The following is a 15,827-nucleotide window of genomic DNA, read 5'->3' as shown; positions in this document are numbered from 1 at the left end:
ATATATTTACGCAGAATGCCACAGATCTATTTCCTACTTGTCTTTCTGAACACAATGAAAGTGAAATTGAGAGGACAAACTAATGCTTATTTGTTTATTTCATTCGTAAAAGCCTGCTCCTAGCATTTTTGTGCATTTTTGTTCATTTTTATTTAGTTCAGGATGACACTTCAAACTTTTTTTTACCTTTTTCTGTTGGATCACTATTTTGAATATCCCTGATCATTACAAAAATAGAAATAAACTGAAAAATGTTATGCTTATTGGTTTTTTTGCTCAGAAATAAGGCCTCCCCCCCCCCACGACTGTGCAATCATTTTCACTTTAAAAATTTTTTAGCCTGCCAGTTCCAACTTTTTTGAAAACCATTTTCACTGGGATACTAATTTGAACTTTTCTGAACATAATGATATGAAAATTGAACTGAAAAAATTGATGCTAATTTGATTATTTTGCTCATAAAAGACCCCCCCCCCGCTGTGTGCAATTATTTCAATATGTATATATTTCAGGCTCCAAAATCAAAATATTATTAAAACATTTTGCATTGAAATACTAGGTTGAACATTTCTGAACATAATGATATGAAAATTGAACTGAAAAAATTGATGCTTATTTGTTTATTTTGCTCAGAGGTAGGACCTCCGACCCCCACGGCTGTGTGCAATCTGTTTTACTTTACTTTTTTTTTTAGGCTCCAAATCCAAAATATTTTTAATACCCTAGGCATTGATTTACTAAATTGGACATTGCTGATCATCAGAAAAATATTCCCCACGGTTTCAAATTGGTGCTTATATTTTTATTTCACTCAGAAAGCCCAAACCATATTTTTGCTGTGTGCAATCATTGCCACTTTACTTTTTTTTTTTAGCCTGCCAGTTCCAACGTTTTTGAAATTTTTTTTCACTGGGAAACTAAATTGAACATTTCTGAACATAATGATATGAAAATTGAACTGAAAAGCTGATGCTTATTTGCTTATTTTGCTCAGAAAAGCCCATCCCCCCCATGATTTGGAACACTTTTTTCAGTTTATTTTTTTTTAGGCTACAAATCTCAAAAAAATCCCCTCTCTTGTATTGATATAATAAATTAAACATTCCTGATGATAATAAAAATAGAAATGAACTGAAAAAAATGATGCTTATTTGTTTATTTTGCTCAGAAAAGGGCCAACACCCCTCGGCCTTGCTGTGTGCCATTATTTTCAGTTTTTATATAGATTTGGCTGAAAATATTTGGAATATCCTTTTGAAAAGCAAGTACATGATGGCCAGACAATTAATTTTATGAATGAAATCCATTTTACTAAAAACAAGTATGTAATTTTGAAATGAAGAGCATAATTTGTATATAAACTGAAAAAATTGAGCACAGCCTGGTGGAGGCCTTTTCTGAGCAAAATAAACAAATAAGCATCATTTCTTTCAGTTCAATTTTCATTTCATTATGTTCAGAAATGTTCATTTTAGTATATCAATGCCAAAGTTATTGAAAATATTCAGAAGTAGGGGTCTAGAAAAATGCTTGAAAAAAATGGGGGGTGGGGTGGCCCTTCTAAGAGAAAAATAAACAAATTATCATCAATTTTTTCAGTTCAATTTTCTTTTCATTATGTTCAGAAATTTTTAGACTATTAATCCAACACCAAATATACCAAAATGTTTGCAGTTTTCAGGCTGAACTATCTATAAATTGAAAAATATTTGCAAAAATGCTAGGGGCAGGCTTTACAAGCAAAATTAAAATATAAGCATTAATTTTTTCATCTCAATTTTACTCTCATTAACTACAAACTGTCTTCCTGAACTCTCTGACTGGAGACTAGGAAACCCTTACCAAGAGAGGCCACATTCCTATAATTCTCCAGCATGACTTCCCGATGCAGAGCTTTTTGGTGAGGATCCAGCTGAGACCACTCCTCCTCTGAGAAATAAACAGCCACCTCCTTAAAGAGCAGAAGACCCTCCTGAAAGGGGAGAAAAAGTACAAAATAGAATGAGGAGGGACTGCAGGATATTTCCTATGTATTCCCAAAGCAAACATACACACTAAGAAAAGTGGCTATCTTGAATGATTCTGTAGGATTTTCAGTGCCATTTAGGTTAAATAAGCACAGCTTCTTTCTGGATCAATTGAACTTCCAAATAGCCAGCCAGCCAGGCAGCCAACCATCATCAAAACACTCTTCCTTCTGGATCTATTAATCCATCCACAATCAAAAGGACATCAGTATCTTGAGAAAATCAATGGGCAGGTGGGCTTTGGAAAAACCCCTGATATGTGAAGGGAGGGAGGAGTGGCTACTAGAGCCAAGGAGGCACTTGTGCACCCCCTCCTCAAGAGGCCCTCCCTGGACCCAGTTGTAGTTAACAACTACCATACAGGCTCCAACCTTCCCTTCATGGGGAAGGTTGTTGAGAAGATGGTGTCGCTCCAGCCCCAGTGGTCCTTGGAAGAAGCCGATTATCTAGGCCCTCCACAGTCAGGATTCAGGCCCGGCTTCAGCATGGAAACTGCTTTGGTCGCGCTGATGGAGGATCTCTGGCGGGCCCGGGACAAGGGTTTAGCCTCTGGCTTGGTGCTTCTTGACCTCTCAGTGGCTTTCGATACCATCGACCATGGTATCCTTCTGCGATGGTTGGAGGGGTTGGGAGTGGGGGGGCACTCTTCTGCAGTGGTTCTGCTCCTACCTCTCTGGCCGATCACAGTTGGTGTTAGTGGGGGGTTAGAGGTGGACCTCGAGGTTTCTCCCTTGTGGGGTGCCTCAGGGGTCAGTCCTCTCTTCCCTACTATTTAATATCTACATGAAACTGCTGGGTGAGATCATCCAAGGGCATGGGGTGAGATGTCATCAGTATGCTGATGACACCCAATTGTACATCTCCACCCCATGTCCAGTCGGCAAAGCAGTAGAAGTGATGTGCCGGTGCCTGGAGGCTGTTAGGGTCTGGATGGGTGTCAACAGGCTCAAACTCAACCCTGACAAGGCAGAGTGGCTGTGGGTTTTGCCTCCCAAGGACAATTCCATCTGTCCGTCCATTACTCTGGGGCAGGTGAATTATTGACCCTCTCAGAGAGGGTCCACAACTTGGGCATCCTCCTCAATCCACAGCTAACATTAGAACATCACCTTTCAGCTGTGGAAAGGATGGCGTTTGCCCAGGTTCGCCTGGTGCACTAGTTGCGGCCCTATTTGGACAGGGAGTCTCTGCTCACAGTCACTCATGCCCTCATGACCTCGCGGTTCGATTACTGCAACGCTCTCTACATGAGGCTACCTCTGAAGAGTGTTCGGAAACTTCGGAGCATGCAGAATGCGGCCGCACAAGCAATCATGGGCCTTCTTAGATATGCCCATGTCTCGTCAATACTCCGCGGCTTGCACTGGCTGCTGATTAGTTTCTGGACACAATTCAAAGTGTTGGTAATGACCTATAAAGACCTACATGGCATCAGACTAGAATACCTATGGGACTATCTTCTGGCACACGAATCCCAGTGGCAAATTAGGTCCCACAGAGTTGGCCTTCTCCAGGTCCCGTTAACTAAACAATGTCATCTGGTAGGTCCTAGGGAAAGAGCCTTCTCTGTGGCAGCCCTGGCCCTCTGGAATCAACTCCCCCTGGAGATTTGAATTGCCCCCACCCTCCTCGCCCATTTATGTTGCCAGGCATGTGGGGACTAATCCACCCACTTTTGACTTGTAGCATTTGAGTGTGGTGTGATTGTGTAGCATTGATTGTTTTTAGTAATGCAGTGTTCCCTCGATTTTCGCGGGGGATGCATTCTGAGACTGCCAGCGAAAGTCGAATTTCCGCGAAGTAGAGATGCTTCCTTTCTTTGTCCCCCCTCCCTCCTCCATTCCTGGCAGAACGCGCAGGGGCAACGGGGCAGCAATCTGGGGGCTTTGCTGTGCTCTTGGGCGCAGATGGCGGTGGCAGAGGCTGAAGAGGAGGCCATACAGATCACGTACCTGCTACTGCTGCCGCCACCGATTTTGCCACTGCTGGGCCCCTCAGCTGTTTGGTGGCCCACATATCTTCTTTTGGCCGCAGTGGCGGCAGGAGACACAATCTTGGCAGCGGCGGCCGACATGTGGGCCGCCAAACAGCTGAGAGGCCCGGGTATTGCGAAATCGGCGGCAGTAAGGCTTGGCTTTAAGCCTTATGAGGGCAGTTGGGGGGGGGGGAATCCCACCAGTCACCAGCCAGAAAAGCCCTAAATTTAAAGGGCATCAATCCTCCCCATTCACGCCAAACCGACATTTCTCGCGGCTGCCTTCTCAAGAGAAATGGCATCGCCAGCAGAGAGGCACTCCTTTTGCAAACCCCGGGGCGGGTGCCACGCCATCTAACCTCCGGATGAGGCGGCAGCTGGGTCCCGGGCTGAAGAGAGGAAGAAAAGGGTGGCCGAGGGGTTGCTCAGTCTGATTTCCCCCATGAAGAAAAAAAAGCCGCTTGAACCCTCCGCATCCTCACCTCGAACTCCTCCAAGCGCTTACTTGGAAAGCGCTGTCTCTATTACATGCCGATGCCCCAGCGGCTTGGCATCCTGAAAGCCTGAACCATCGGCCCCCTTTGCTGCTGCAGGTGGGTAGCCGCCCATCCGGATCCAGAGGCTCACCCATGGCCACAAAGGGCTCCTCTCCGAGTGGAGCCGGCGCCGAAAGAAGACGGGTCTGGTGAGGGGCCCGAGCCTTGGCCCCTGCTGCCCAAATTGTGCCTCCTACTGCCGCTGCGGCCGACAGAAGACACGTGGGCCACCAAACAGCTGAGGGGCCCTGAAGCAGCAAAATCGGCAGCAGCAAAATTGGCGGCAGTGCGTGGCAGTAAGTCTCTTCAAGTGGAGCGTACCAATGCTCCAAGAATTAAAGGGGAAGGCTGGGGCAGAAGCGGAGCTTTTATTTAAATACGGCTTTTTACAATACATTTTAAAAATAAAAAAATACCATGGGTTTTCAAAATTATTATTTTTATTTCTTTATTTATTGAAAAACCGTGGTATAGGCTTTCCGCAAAAGTCAGACACACGTAAATCGAGGGACCACAGTAATGGGTTTTAACTTGTTTTTTTAATATTATATTTGTATTTATTGTATTTTTATTGCTGTTGTGAGCTACCCCAAATCCTCGTAGTGGGGTGGCATACAAATCTAATAAATTATTATTATTATTAACCCATCATAAATGTTTCAGTAGATGAAGGGATTCCTTGTAGTGTTTTATGAAATGACTTATGTTGTGGTGAGAAGGAGCAATCCTGCTCATGCCCAATACTTTCATGGAAATTCTGGGAGAGCTAAACCATCTGTGTGATGTGCCATCAACATCCAGAGACTCTGTCCCTGCTCAGATTGCAAGGAAGCTTCTGGTATTGTCAGCCATTGGCTGGCATGTAAATAAGGAAATGGAGAACGTTTTCTGAGGAAAAAGCTGGATTGTACTGCTGCTCGGAATATAAGCCCTACCCCCAAGATAAGCCAGAATTCAGAGTGTCCTCAGGGAGGGTGGGGCAGTGGGCATGGCGTTCATTGGAGTAGGTGAGTATGTGTGTGGGGCCAGATGGTGCCTGGAAGGAACTGCGGCCTGTGTTTGGGTGTGGGGAGGCCATGGTTCCCATCATGTGTTTTTGCTGGTGCAGAGTGTGTGGTGGAACTGGTGGATCAGGATGGACGGTGGGGGTTGATAATGCAGGGGGTGGCACCAACGCTGCCCCACCACGTTCCTTGCCACATAGCAGCAGCACTGGCAGAGGGGCAGCTGGGGTGGGGGAAGCTGAAGACAAAATGGTAGAAAACACTACTTGTAGTTCTCAACTAACAAAAGTTTTTAGTTTTTAGTGATCAAAGTTATACAACCGCGAAAAAATGACATGCCCATTTTTCACACTTATGACTGTACTACCTGTGCTTATCTACATCCTCTGATTTCCTGTTGGAAATGGAAAAGATGAATCTAGTAAATGAATGTTCTTCTCTTACCTGAGTTAGAGGTTCAATTCTGGTTTCTGCTCCCCCAAAACAAAGTGTTAAATTTCTTCTATTCTTCCCTGGGAGGGAGACAGAATTTCAAAAAGCATAATCAGTAAAATGGGAGGAGGGATGCTGTAGAAAAAAGGACACAGAAAAGATGAGAAATTTAGGAATTCTCAAAGGAGTGGAAGGACCTTATATTACCTCCTGAGGTGTCCTGATTTGGATCTCCCTGACAGATCTCCCTGAAAATCTGTTCTTGGAGGAGATTTGACGGATGCCTCTTTCTCTCAGAATCTCTGATTTCCATTGTGAAGGACTTGAAATAGGAGAAAAGAATTAATGGATGTCACAAATCATAAAGTGGTTTCTTTTCTGTGAATACCATTGCAAATCACTCAGTGTCGATCAATTAGGCTGGGAAGTAAGAAAGAAATCGCTGTGCGAAATCTTTCTTCTACAATGCATACAAGAACTTTACAAAAATTAGTCACCACATACTGTAGTATGAATGCCAGGAAAGTCTGGTAAGAAGACATCAGCATTTGAATACATTGATCCAAAGCAAAGATTTTGTGTGTATAATATAATGCCAGAACAAGGAGAAGACATGATGTTGAAGAGTTTAAAATTTAGATTAATTTTATAATTTAAAATAATCTTTTATAAAATGATGTACCTTTCTACTAAACACTGATAAATTACCAATAATATATAAAGAAATTTCAAATACAAGTTTGAAATTTAAATGTAAAAAAATGAACTTTTTATCAATTTTGATGGACTTTGCCAAAGCAAAGAAATACAAGGGTAAGATTTATATTTTACTGCAGAAGATTTTCAAATTGTGTATGAAAATCAAACCAAAAACTTTTCTTTTAGGTTTAATACCCAAAGAGATTGAAAAACAATATGTTATATATGTTAAGAGCAGCAAAAATGCTCTATGCATACAAGTTGAAGGATACTTTAATTGCCGCAATGTAGAAGTTGTTAGAAAAACTGATCGGAACTAGCAGCGATGGCAAAATCAAGTGCTTTAGTTAAAGAAAAGACCACGCTCAACTTTCTTTCTACTTTGGAACCACTGCTCGGTTTTATTCTTAATAAGGAAAAAAATCTTGACTGAGTTTTGCTCATTACGTAAGTTTGTTGTTAAGGAGTTTGCTAGTATATATTAAATATGTAAAAGTAAAACATTGAGTCAGTAATGTTACCATTTTATGTGACTGCAAAAACAAATCAATTATATTCTTTCTTTCCCCTCCCTTTCATCTATACTTCTTTCCTTTCCCTTCCTCCCTCCCCCCATTGCCTACTTTTTTCATTTTTCTGTTTTATATCTTGATAATCAGGCCTGTGAATCTGACTTCAATACCAGGAAAGCTCCTTCAACAAGTCATAAAGCAGCATGTGTGCCAGCACTTGGATAGGAATGCAGTAATTAACCAGAGCCAACATGGATTTGTAACAAACAAGTCATGCCAGTCTAATCTAATTTCTTTCTATGATAGAATTACCAAATGGGTTGATCAGGGAAATGCAGTAGATGTGGTATATCTTGACTTCAGTAAGGCATTTGACAAAGTATCTCATACCATCCATGTTGAAAAAATGGTCAAGTATGGGATTGACAAAAGAACAGTTAGATGGATTCAAAACTGGCTTAGTGATCTCACTCAAAGAGTGGTAATAAATGGTTTCACATCCAATTGGAAGAATGTTTCAAGTGGAGTGCCAGAAGCATTTGTCCTAGGCCCAGTGCTATTTACCATATTTGTAAATGATCTAAATGAAGGAATTGAAGGGAAACTTATCAAATTTGCTGATGACACAAAGCTAGGCAGTGTTGCTAATACTGAACAAAATAGAGATAGGATTCAAAAAGATCTAGACACGCTTGAACAATGGGCTGAAACTAACAGAATGGTATTTAAGAGAGAGAAATGCAAGATCCAACATCTGGGCAAAAATAATAAAAACAGCACATATAGAATGGGAGGAATATGTCTGAGCAACAGCAGAGGTGAGAAGGACCTGAGTGTATTGGTAGATCACAGATTAAACATGAGTCAACAGTGTGAAGCAGCTGCAAAAAAGGCAAACACCATCCTGGGATGCATCAGGAGAAGCATAGAATCTCACTCACGTGGAGTAATTATTCCTCTCTACAGTACTTTGGTACGGCCACACTTGGAATACTGTGTTCAGTTCTGGGGGCCCCAATTTAAAAAGGACATTGATAAACTAGAGCAAGTTCAAAGGAGATTTGCGAGGATAGTGAGTGGTCTGGAAACCATGTCCTATGAGGAACGGTTAACAGTTAAAGGATCTAGGGATGTTTAGTCTGCAAAAGAGAAGACTCAGAGGAGACTTGATAGCTGTCTACAAATATCTGAAGGGCTGTCACAGAGCAGAGGGATCAGCATTGTTCTCATTAGCACATGGAAGGACTAGAAACAATAGAATAAAACTGCAAGGGAGTAGATTTAGATTAGATATCGGAAAAAACTTTCTATCAGTAAGGGTGATAAGCCGGTGGAACAGTTTGCCACAGGAGGTGGTGAGCTCGCCTTCACTGGAGGTCTTCAAACAGAGACTGGAAAGTCATCTTTCTGGGATGGTTTAATGAATCCTGCATTGAGCAGGGGGTTGGACCCAATGACCCTGGAGGTCCCTTCTATCTGGTTTGTTTCCAATAAATAAATGGAGGCTGGAGACTGTTTGGAAAGACTGTTGAAACAGAACAGAGGTGGGATTCACCAGGTTCTCAGCAGTTCTGGGTTGGGGTTTGGGTGTGGATGTCTCCCACTCCTAAAACTGAACAAACTGAACCTGGATGAGCCACATGTCTCTTGTTCACTTTCTGGGAGTGACAACCCTCCGCCTCCCTTTCTACGGGAAGGACATCCACCCACCCACACATAATCACCTCCACAGAGACACACCTACTTCCCCCACTTCTGGATCTTCAAGATAAAGGGTTAAAAAGGGAGAGAGTGTCCAGCATCCTAGAAAGGCAAAAACTCAATGATGTCATTTCCTTCTCAACTTGTAAGAGCCTCTCAAAGCTGAAGTCCCCCCACCCCACCCCGTGGATTTTCTGTGCGCGGAAGAGTCTCATGCAAAGAGCGGAGCAATGGTGCATGACCTTTTTTTTAAAAAAGAAAAGCTTTTATTTTTTTTACAGAATCTCCATATATGCGCCCATACCTATACCATGACTCATAGAAAGATGTGAAGTTATACGTTTCTATCCAATAAATCAGGCCAATAGCCAGTGATGGGCTACCAAAATTTTTACTACCACACTGTGGGTGTGGCTTATGCATTTTGTTTCAACATGTTTCAGTGCAAATTGGGTGGTCTGGGGTGGAGCTCCAAATTTTGCTACCAGAGCCCATCACTGCCAAAAGTGACCAGATTTTAACATTGGTAAAGAGGGACACCATTGACTGGGGTGGGGATTAAAAATTTGGTCTATATGGAGAGAAAAAAGTCTCTTTTTCTCTCTCTTCCTCCCTTTCTATTTTTCTCTCCCTCTCTTTCTCTTCCTTCCTCTTTCTCTCTCTTCATTACTCTTTTTCTCTCCCTTCTTCCCTATTTCTTTCTCCCTCCCTCCTTCCTTCCCTCCCTCTCTTTCTTCCTCCCTCCCCTTCTATTTCATTCTCTCTTCCTTTCTCTTCCTCCCCCCTTTCTCTTTATTTCTCTTTCTCTCCCTTCCCCTTTCTTTCTCTCTTTCCCTTCCTTCCACTTTCTCCCTCCCTATTTCTTTCTCTTCCCCTCCTTTCCTCCCTCTCACTATTTCTCTCCTTTCTCTCTTCCTCCCTTTCACTCTCTCTCCTTCCTTCCCTCCCTCTCTCTCTTTCTCTTTCCTTCCCTTTCTATTTCTCTCTTTCTCTATCCTCCCTTCCTCCCTATTTGGCATGTCCCAACCATAATTACAGGGTAATTAGTCCAGAAAGACACACACCACAAGATAGAAGGAAAATCCAGAAGTCTATCAACAGAAAAACAGAAATAGCTCCCTTTTTAAAGATCAAAGGGATTTTCTGGTACACACAAGGCCCAGGTTAAATGCAATCCAATTTCTTACCCAATAACTGGGAAATTGAGTCCAATTCTAAAGTCCAGAAAATCCACATACAATCTTGAACAGCAAAAACCACGATCTTGGTGAAACTATGAATCATAAACTGCCATGAGGCTAAACCAGCAGGCTGCTCATTTATCTGCAGCACTAATTACAGCAGCCCCACCCAACCACAGGTGGCCTTACTTATCTCCTGTAATTATCCTTCAGTTGATCTCTCCTCTTTTCCCGGAGGATGTAAAACTATTCAACACCAGGACAACACATCTACTCTCCAAAAAGACCTCGACTTTGTCTCAGATTGGTCTAACATCTGGCAACTTCAAATATCAACCAACAAATGCTCTAGCTTCCACATCGGCAAAAAGAATCCAAACCTCATATATAAACTGAATAAACAAAATCTCACAGCCAACCCCCACTCAGTAAAAGACCTTGGAATACTAATACTGTATCAAATGACCTAAGTGCTAAAGCCCACTGCAACAATATCGCCAAAAAGGCTTCTAGAGTTGTTAACCTGATCCTACGCAGCTTCTGCTCTGGCAATCTCACACTACTCACCAGAGCCTACAAAACTTTTGCCAGACCCATCCTTGAATAGAGTTCATCTGTCTGGAACCCATACCACATCTTGGACATCAACACCCTAGAAAATGTCCAAAGATACTTCACCAGAAGAGTCCTTCACTCCTCCACTCTAAACAGAATACCCTACGAAAGCAGATTATCAATCCTAGGTCTAGAAAGCTTAGAACTACGATGCCTAAAACACGATCTTAGTATTGCCCACAAAATCATATGCTGCAACGTCCTGCATGTCAATGACTACTTCAGCTTCAACCGCAACAACACAAGAGCACGCAACAAATTCAAACTTAATATTAACCACTCCAAGCTTGACTGTAAAAAATATGACTTTAGCAATCGAGTTGTCGAAGCGTGGAACTCATTACCGGACTCAGTAGTGTCAACTCCTAACCTTAGACATGGTTGGTAAATCCACAGTAACTGAATTTAAACATGCCTTGGATAAACATATATCCATCCTAAGATAAAATACAGGAAATAGTATAAGGGCAGACTAGATGGACCATGAGGTCTTTTTCTGCCATCAGTCTTCTATGTTTCTATGTATTTTCTGAGCTGGTAAAATGATGTCTTCCATCAAGAAAATCCATTAGGTTTGGCATTTTGGATAATTGAAATTTCTTTTTACTCACAACGGGAGACTTGCTTTTTAAAAATGTACAACATAGCATGAAACCTCAGTTCAGATAAAATGAAATGCCAGTCAACTGACCCTGGTTTAGGATGCTGGTTTATTACCTTCGTAAGACAAACTGAACTGCAGGGGATCAAAACCTAGTTAATGTCATCCAGCACACAATGAGAATGTAAACATCCTATCTTGCCTCTTCTTTGCAAACATATTTCTTATTTATTTATTTAGTCCAATACACAATAATACACAATGAAGGTAATAGAGGACACCTTCAAGGAAATAGAATTAGAGAAAGAATAGAAGAGAGAGTATAGGATGAAATAATCAATGAGAGAATAGAAGAAAGATATAGGGATAGAAGAGATTTTATTTATTTATTTATTAGATTTGTATGCCGCCCCTCTCTATAGATTCGGGGCAGCTAACACTAATAAAACAGCATATGACAAATCTAATATTTAAAATAATTAAAAACCATTAAAAACCAAAAATACACACAAACATACCATGCATAAATTGTATAGGCCTAGGGGGAAAGGAATATCTCAATTCCCCCATGCCTCACGACAGAGGTGGGTTTTAAGGAGCTTACGAAAGGCGAGGAGGGTGGGGGCAGTTCTAATCTCTGGGGAAAGCTGGTTCCAGAGGGTCAGGGCCTCCAGAGAAGGCTCTTTCCCTGGGTCCAGCAAACAATATTGTTTAGTCCAGTGTTTCCCAACCTTTTTTGAGCCGCGGCACATTATTCATATTTTCAAAATCCTGGGGAACATTGAACGGGGGGAGGGGGGGGCTAAAGAAAAGTTTGGACAAAAAAAATCTCTCTCTTCCTCCCTTTCGCTCTATTTCTCCCTCTTTCTCTCTCTTCCTTCCGTCCCTTCTTTCTCTCTCTCCATCCCTCTTTCTTCCTCTCTTTTTTGCTCTTTCTCTCCCTCCTTCCCTTCCTCTATGTCTTTCTCTTTCCCTTGCTCTCTCTCTCTCTTTCTCTTGTCTCTCTTGCTATGTCTCTCTCTGTGTCTCTCTTGCTATGTCTCTCTCACACTCTCTCTCTGCCTCTTGCTGTCTCTCTCTCTCTGCCTATTGCTATGTCTCTTTCTCTCTTGCTATGTCTTTTTCTCTCTCTTTCTGTCTCTCTTTCTCTCTCTGTCTCTCTTGCTATGTCTCTTTCTTTCTCTCTCTCTCTCTGCCTCTCTTGCTATGTCTCTCTTTCTTTCTTTCTTTCTCTCTCTCTCTCTGTCTCTCTTGCTATGTCTCTCTTTCTTTCTTTCTTTCTCTCTCTCTCAGCTGACTGCGAGCGTGTGCCCTGACGGCGGTAGCTGGACGTGCTGCTGGACGCTGTATATGCCAGCCCCGCAGCACCAGCATGTATGGCGTCCAGCAGCACGTCCAACCGCCACTGTCGGTGCCTCCACCCTGGAGCTCCCTCTCGCCGCTGCCATCTCCCCGTGGCTGCCTGGGGCCAATGCAGCTGGTACCCTCCCACTCCCACCGCCAGTGCCGGGCCCCAAAGGACACTTGCTGCCGACGCCAGGGAAGCTCCAGCTGGGCGGGGCGCTGCCGGTGCCTCCAACCTGGAGCTCCCACTCGCAGCTGTCCCCCGGCTCCTGCCCGATGCTGCTGTTTCTGGCGCTCTCCTGCTGGGCCCCAAAGAAGGAAGGCGGGAAAAAGGAGGCGCGAAGAATGAAGCGAGGGCGTTTGCCCAGGTTCACCTGGTGCACCAGTTGTGGCCCTATTTGGACAGGGAGTCATTGCTCACAGTCACTCATGCCCTCATCACCTCGAGGTTCGATTACTGCAACGCTCTCTACATGTGGCTACCTTTGAAAAGTGTTCAGGAACTTCAGATTGTGCAGAATGCGGCCGCGAGAGCCATCGTGGGGCTCCCTAGATTCGCCCACGTTTCTGCAACACTCCGTGGCCTGCACGGTCACAATTCAAAGTGTTGGTAATGATCTTTAAATCCCTACATGGCATTGGGCAAGAATACATCCGGAACCGCCTTCTACCGCACGAATCCCAGCGACCGATAAGGTCCTACAGAGTTGGCCTTCTCCGGGTCCCGTCGACCAAACAATGTCATTTGGTGGGCCCCAGGGGAAGAGCCTTCACTGTGGCTGGCCCGGCCCTCTGGAATGAACTCCCCCCAGAGATTAGAATGGCCCCCACCCTCCTTGTCTTTCGCAAATTACTCAAGACCCACCTTTATCGCCAGGCATGGGGGAGTTAAGATATTATTTCCCCCTAGGCCATTACAAGTTATGCATGGTATGTTTGTGTGTATGTTTGGTTTTTATTATAAGGGTTTTTAGTTGTTTTATTAATTGGATTGTACATGCTGTTTTTTATCGTTGTTAGCTGCCCCGAGTCTGCGGAGAGGGATGGCATACAAATCCAATAAATAATAATAATAATAATAATAATAATAATAATAATAATAATAATATAGCGAAACACAACAGTACAGTTGTGTTGATCCTCAAAATCGTCTCTTGATCCTCAAAATCCCTGACCACTCACAACAATCCAGTTCTATAGTATGGCTGAAATTTCGTGCCCATTTTATCATTGTGTCTTTCACTTATTCATGCTCTAAATCAATATCCAGTAAATAATTATATAGATTTTCAATTGATCTTTCATCTCTTCCTGTGAGTATCTCATCTAGTTCTGTCATTTCTAAATTAATACCCTCTGTTTTAACATCCTTATTGTATCGTGACTGGATTCTCCTATACCAATCCATCATCATTATTATTATTATTATTATTATTATTTATTCGATTTGTATGCCGCCCCTCTCCGAAGACTCGGGGCGGCTCACAACATGTAACAACAAATCATAAATAATCCAACAGTTTTTAAAATGTTTAAAGATTTAAAAGACCCCATATACTAACAGACATACACACACGCATACCATATATAAATTAAACATGCCCAGGGGGAGATGTTTCAATTCCCCCATGCCTGACGACAAAGGTGGGTTTTAAGGAGTTTACGGAAGGCAGGAAGAGTAGGGGCAATCCTAATCTCCGGGGGGAGTTGGTTCCATAGGGCTGGTGCCGCCACAGAGAAGGTTCTTCCCCTGGGGCCCGCCAACCGACATTGTTTAGTTGACGGGACCCGGAGAAGGCCCACTCTGTGGGACCTAATCGGTCGCTGGGATTCGTGCGGCAGTAGGCGGTCTCGGAGATATTCTGGTCCAGTGCCATGAAGGGCTTTAAAGGTCATAACCAACACTTTGAATTGTGACCGGAAATTGATCGGCAGCCAATGCAGACTGCGGAGTGATGGAGAAACATGGGCATACCTAGGTAAGCCCATGACTGCTCTCGCAGCTGCATTCTGCACGATCTGAAGTTTCCGAACACTTTTCAAAGGTAGCCCCATGTAGAGAGCATTACAGTAGTCGAACCTCGAGGTGATGAGGGCATGAGTGACTGTGAGCATTGAGTCCCGGTCCAGATAGGGCCGCAACTGGTGCACCAGGCGAACCTGGGCAAACACCCCCCTCGCCACAGCTGAGAGATGTTTTTCTAATGTGAGCTGTGGATCGAGGAGGACGCCCAAGTTGCGGACCCTCTCTGAGGGGGTCAATAATTCCCCCCCCAGGGTAATGGACGGACAGATGGAATTGTCCTTGGGAGGCAAAACCCACAGCCACTCCGTCTTATCCGGGTTGAGCTTGAGTCTGTTGACACCCATCCAGGCCCCAACAGCCTCCAGGCACCGGCACATCACTTCCGCCGCTTCGTTGACTGGGCATGGGGTGGAGATGTAGAGCTGGGTATCATCCGCATATTGATGATACCTCACCCCATGTCCTTGGATGATCTCGCCCAGCGGTTTCATGTAGATGTTGAATAGCAGGGGGGAGAGAACCGACCCCTGAGGCACCCCACAAGGGAGAAACCTAGGAGTCGACCTCTGGCCCCCCACTAACACCGACTGCGACTGGCCAGAGAGGTAGGTGGAGAACCACTGAAGCACAGTGCCTCCCACCCCCAACCCCTCCAACCGGTGCAGAAGGATACCATGGTCGATGGTATCGAAAGCCGCTGAGAGATCAAGGAGCACCAGGACAGAGGATAAACCCCTGTCCCGGGCCCGCCAGAGATCATCCATCAACGCGACCAAAGCGGTTTCCGTGCTGTAACCGGGCCTGAAACCCGACTGCCGGGGACCTAGATAATCGGCTTCTTCCAAGGACCGCTGGAGCTGGAGCGCCACCACCTTCTCGACAACCTTCCCCATAAAGGGAAGGTTGGAGACTGGACGATAGTTGTTAAGCACAGCTGGGTCCAGGGAGGGACCAGGAGGGACACGGATCCAGTAAACAGGTGGCGGAACTCACAGCACCAATGGCCTTGTCCACTTCATCAGGTGTCACCAGATCAAACTCTTCCCAGACAGGTGGACAAGTACGTGCCCCAGTCACCTCGACTGACTCATTGTCAGTCGACTCTGTTATACAATTGGAGTCGAGATCGGCCCGGATCCGAGCGACTTTATCAGCGAAAAACGTTTTAAAATCC

At 44.1% G+C, this 15,827-nt stretch overlaps 1 pseudogene; it reads right to left on the bottom strand.

Moving 5' to 3' along the window:
- The window catches only part of LOC139160360 (zinc finger protein 721-like), a 56,934-nt pseudogene extending 46,739 nt beyond the window's left edge, over nt 1-10,195 (bottom strand).
- Nucleotides 10,196-15,827: the final 5,632 nt, after the last annotated feature.

The sequence above is a fragment of the Erythrolamprus reginae genome, chromosome 2 (assembly GCF_031021105.1).
Source record: "Erythrolamprus reginae isolate rEryReg1 chromosome 2, rEryReg1.hap1, whole genome shotgun sequence".
Taxonomy (NCBI): domain Eukaryota; kingdom Metazoa; phylum Chordata; class Lepidosauria; order Squamata; family Dipsadidae; genus Erythrolamprus; species Erythrolamprus reginae.
Note: the sequence above shows the minus strand (reverse complement) of the source record. Positions and strands in the feature narration are given on the sequence as shown.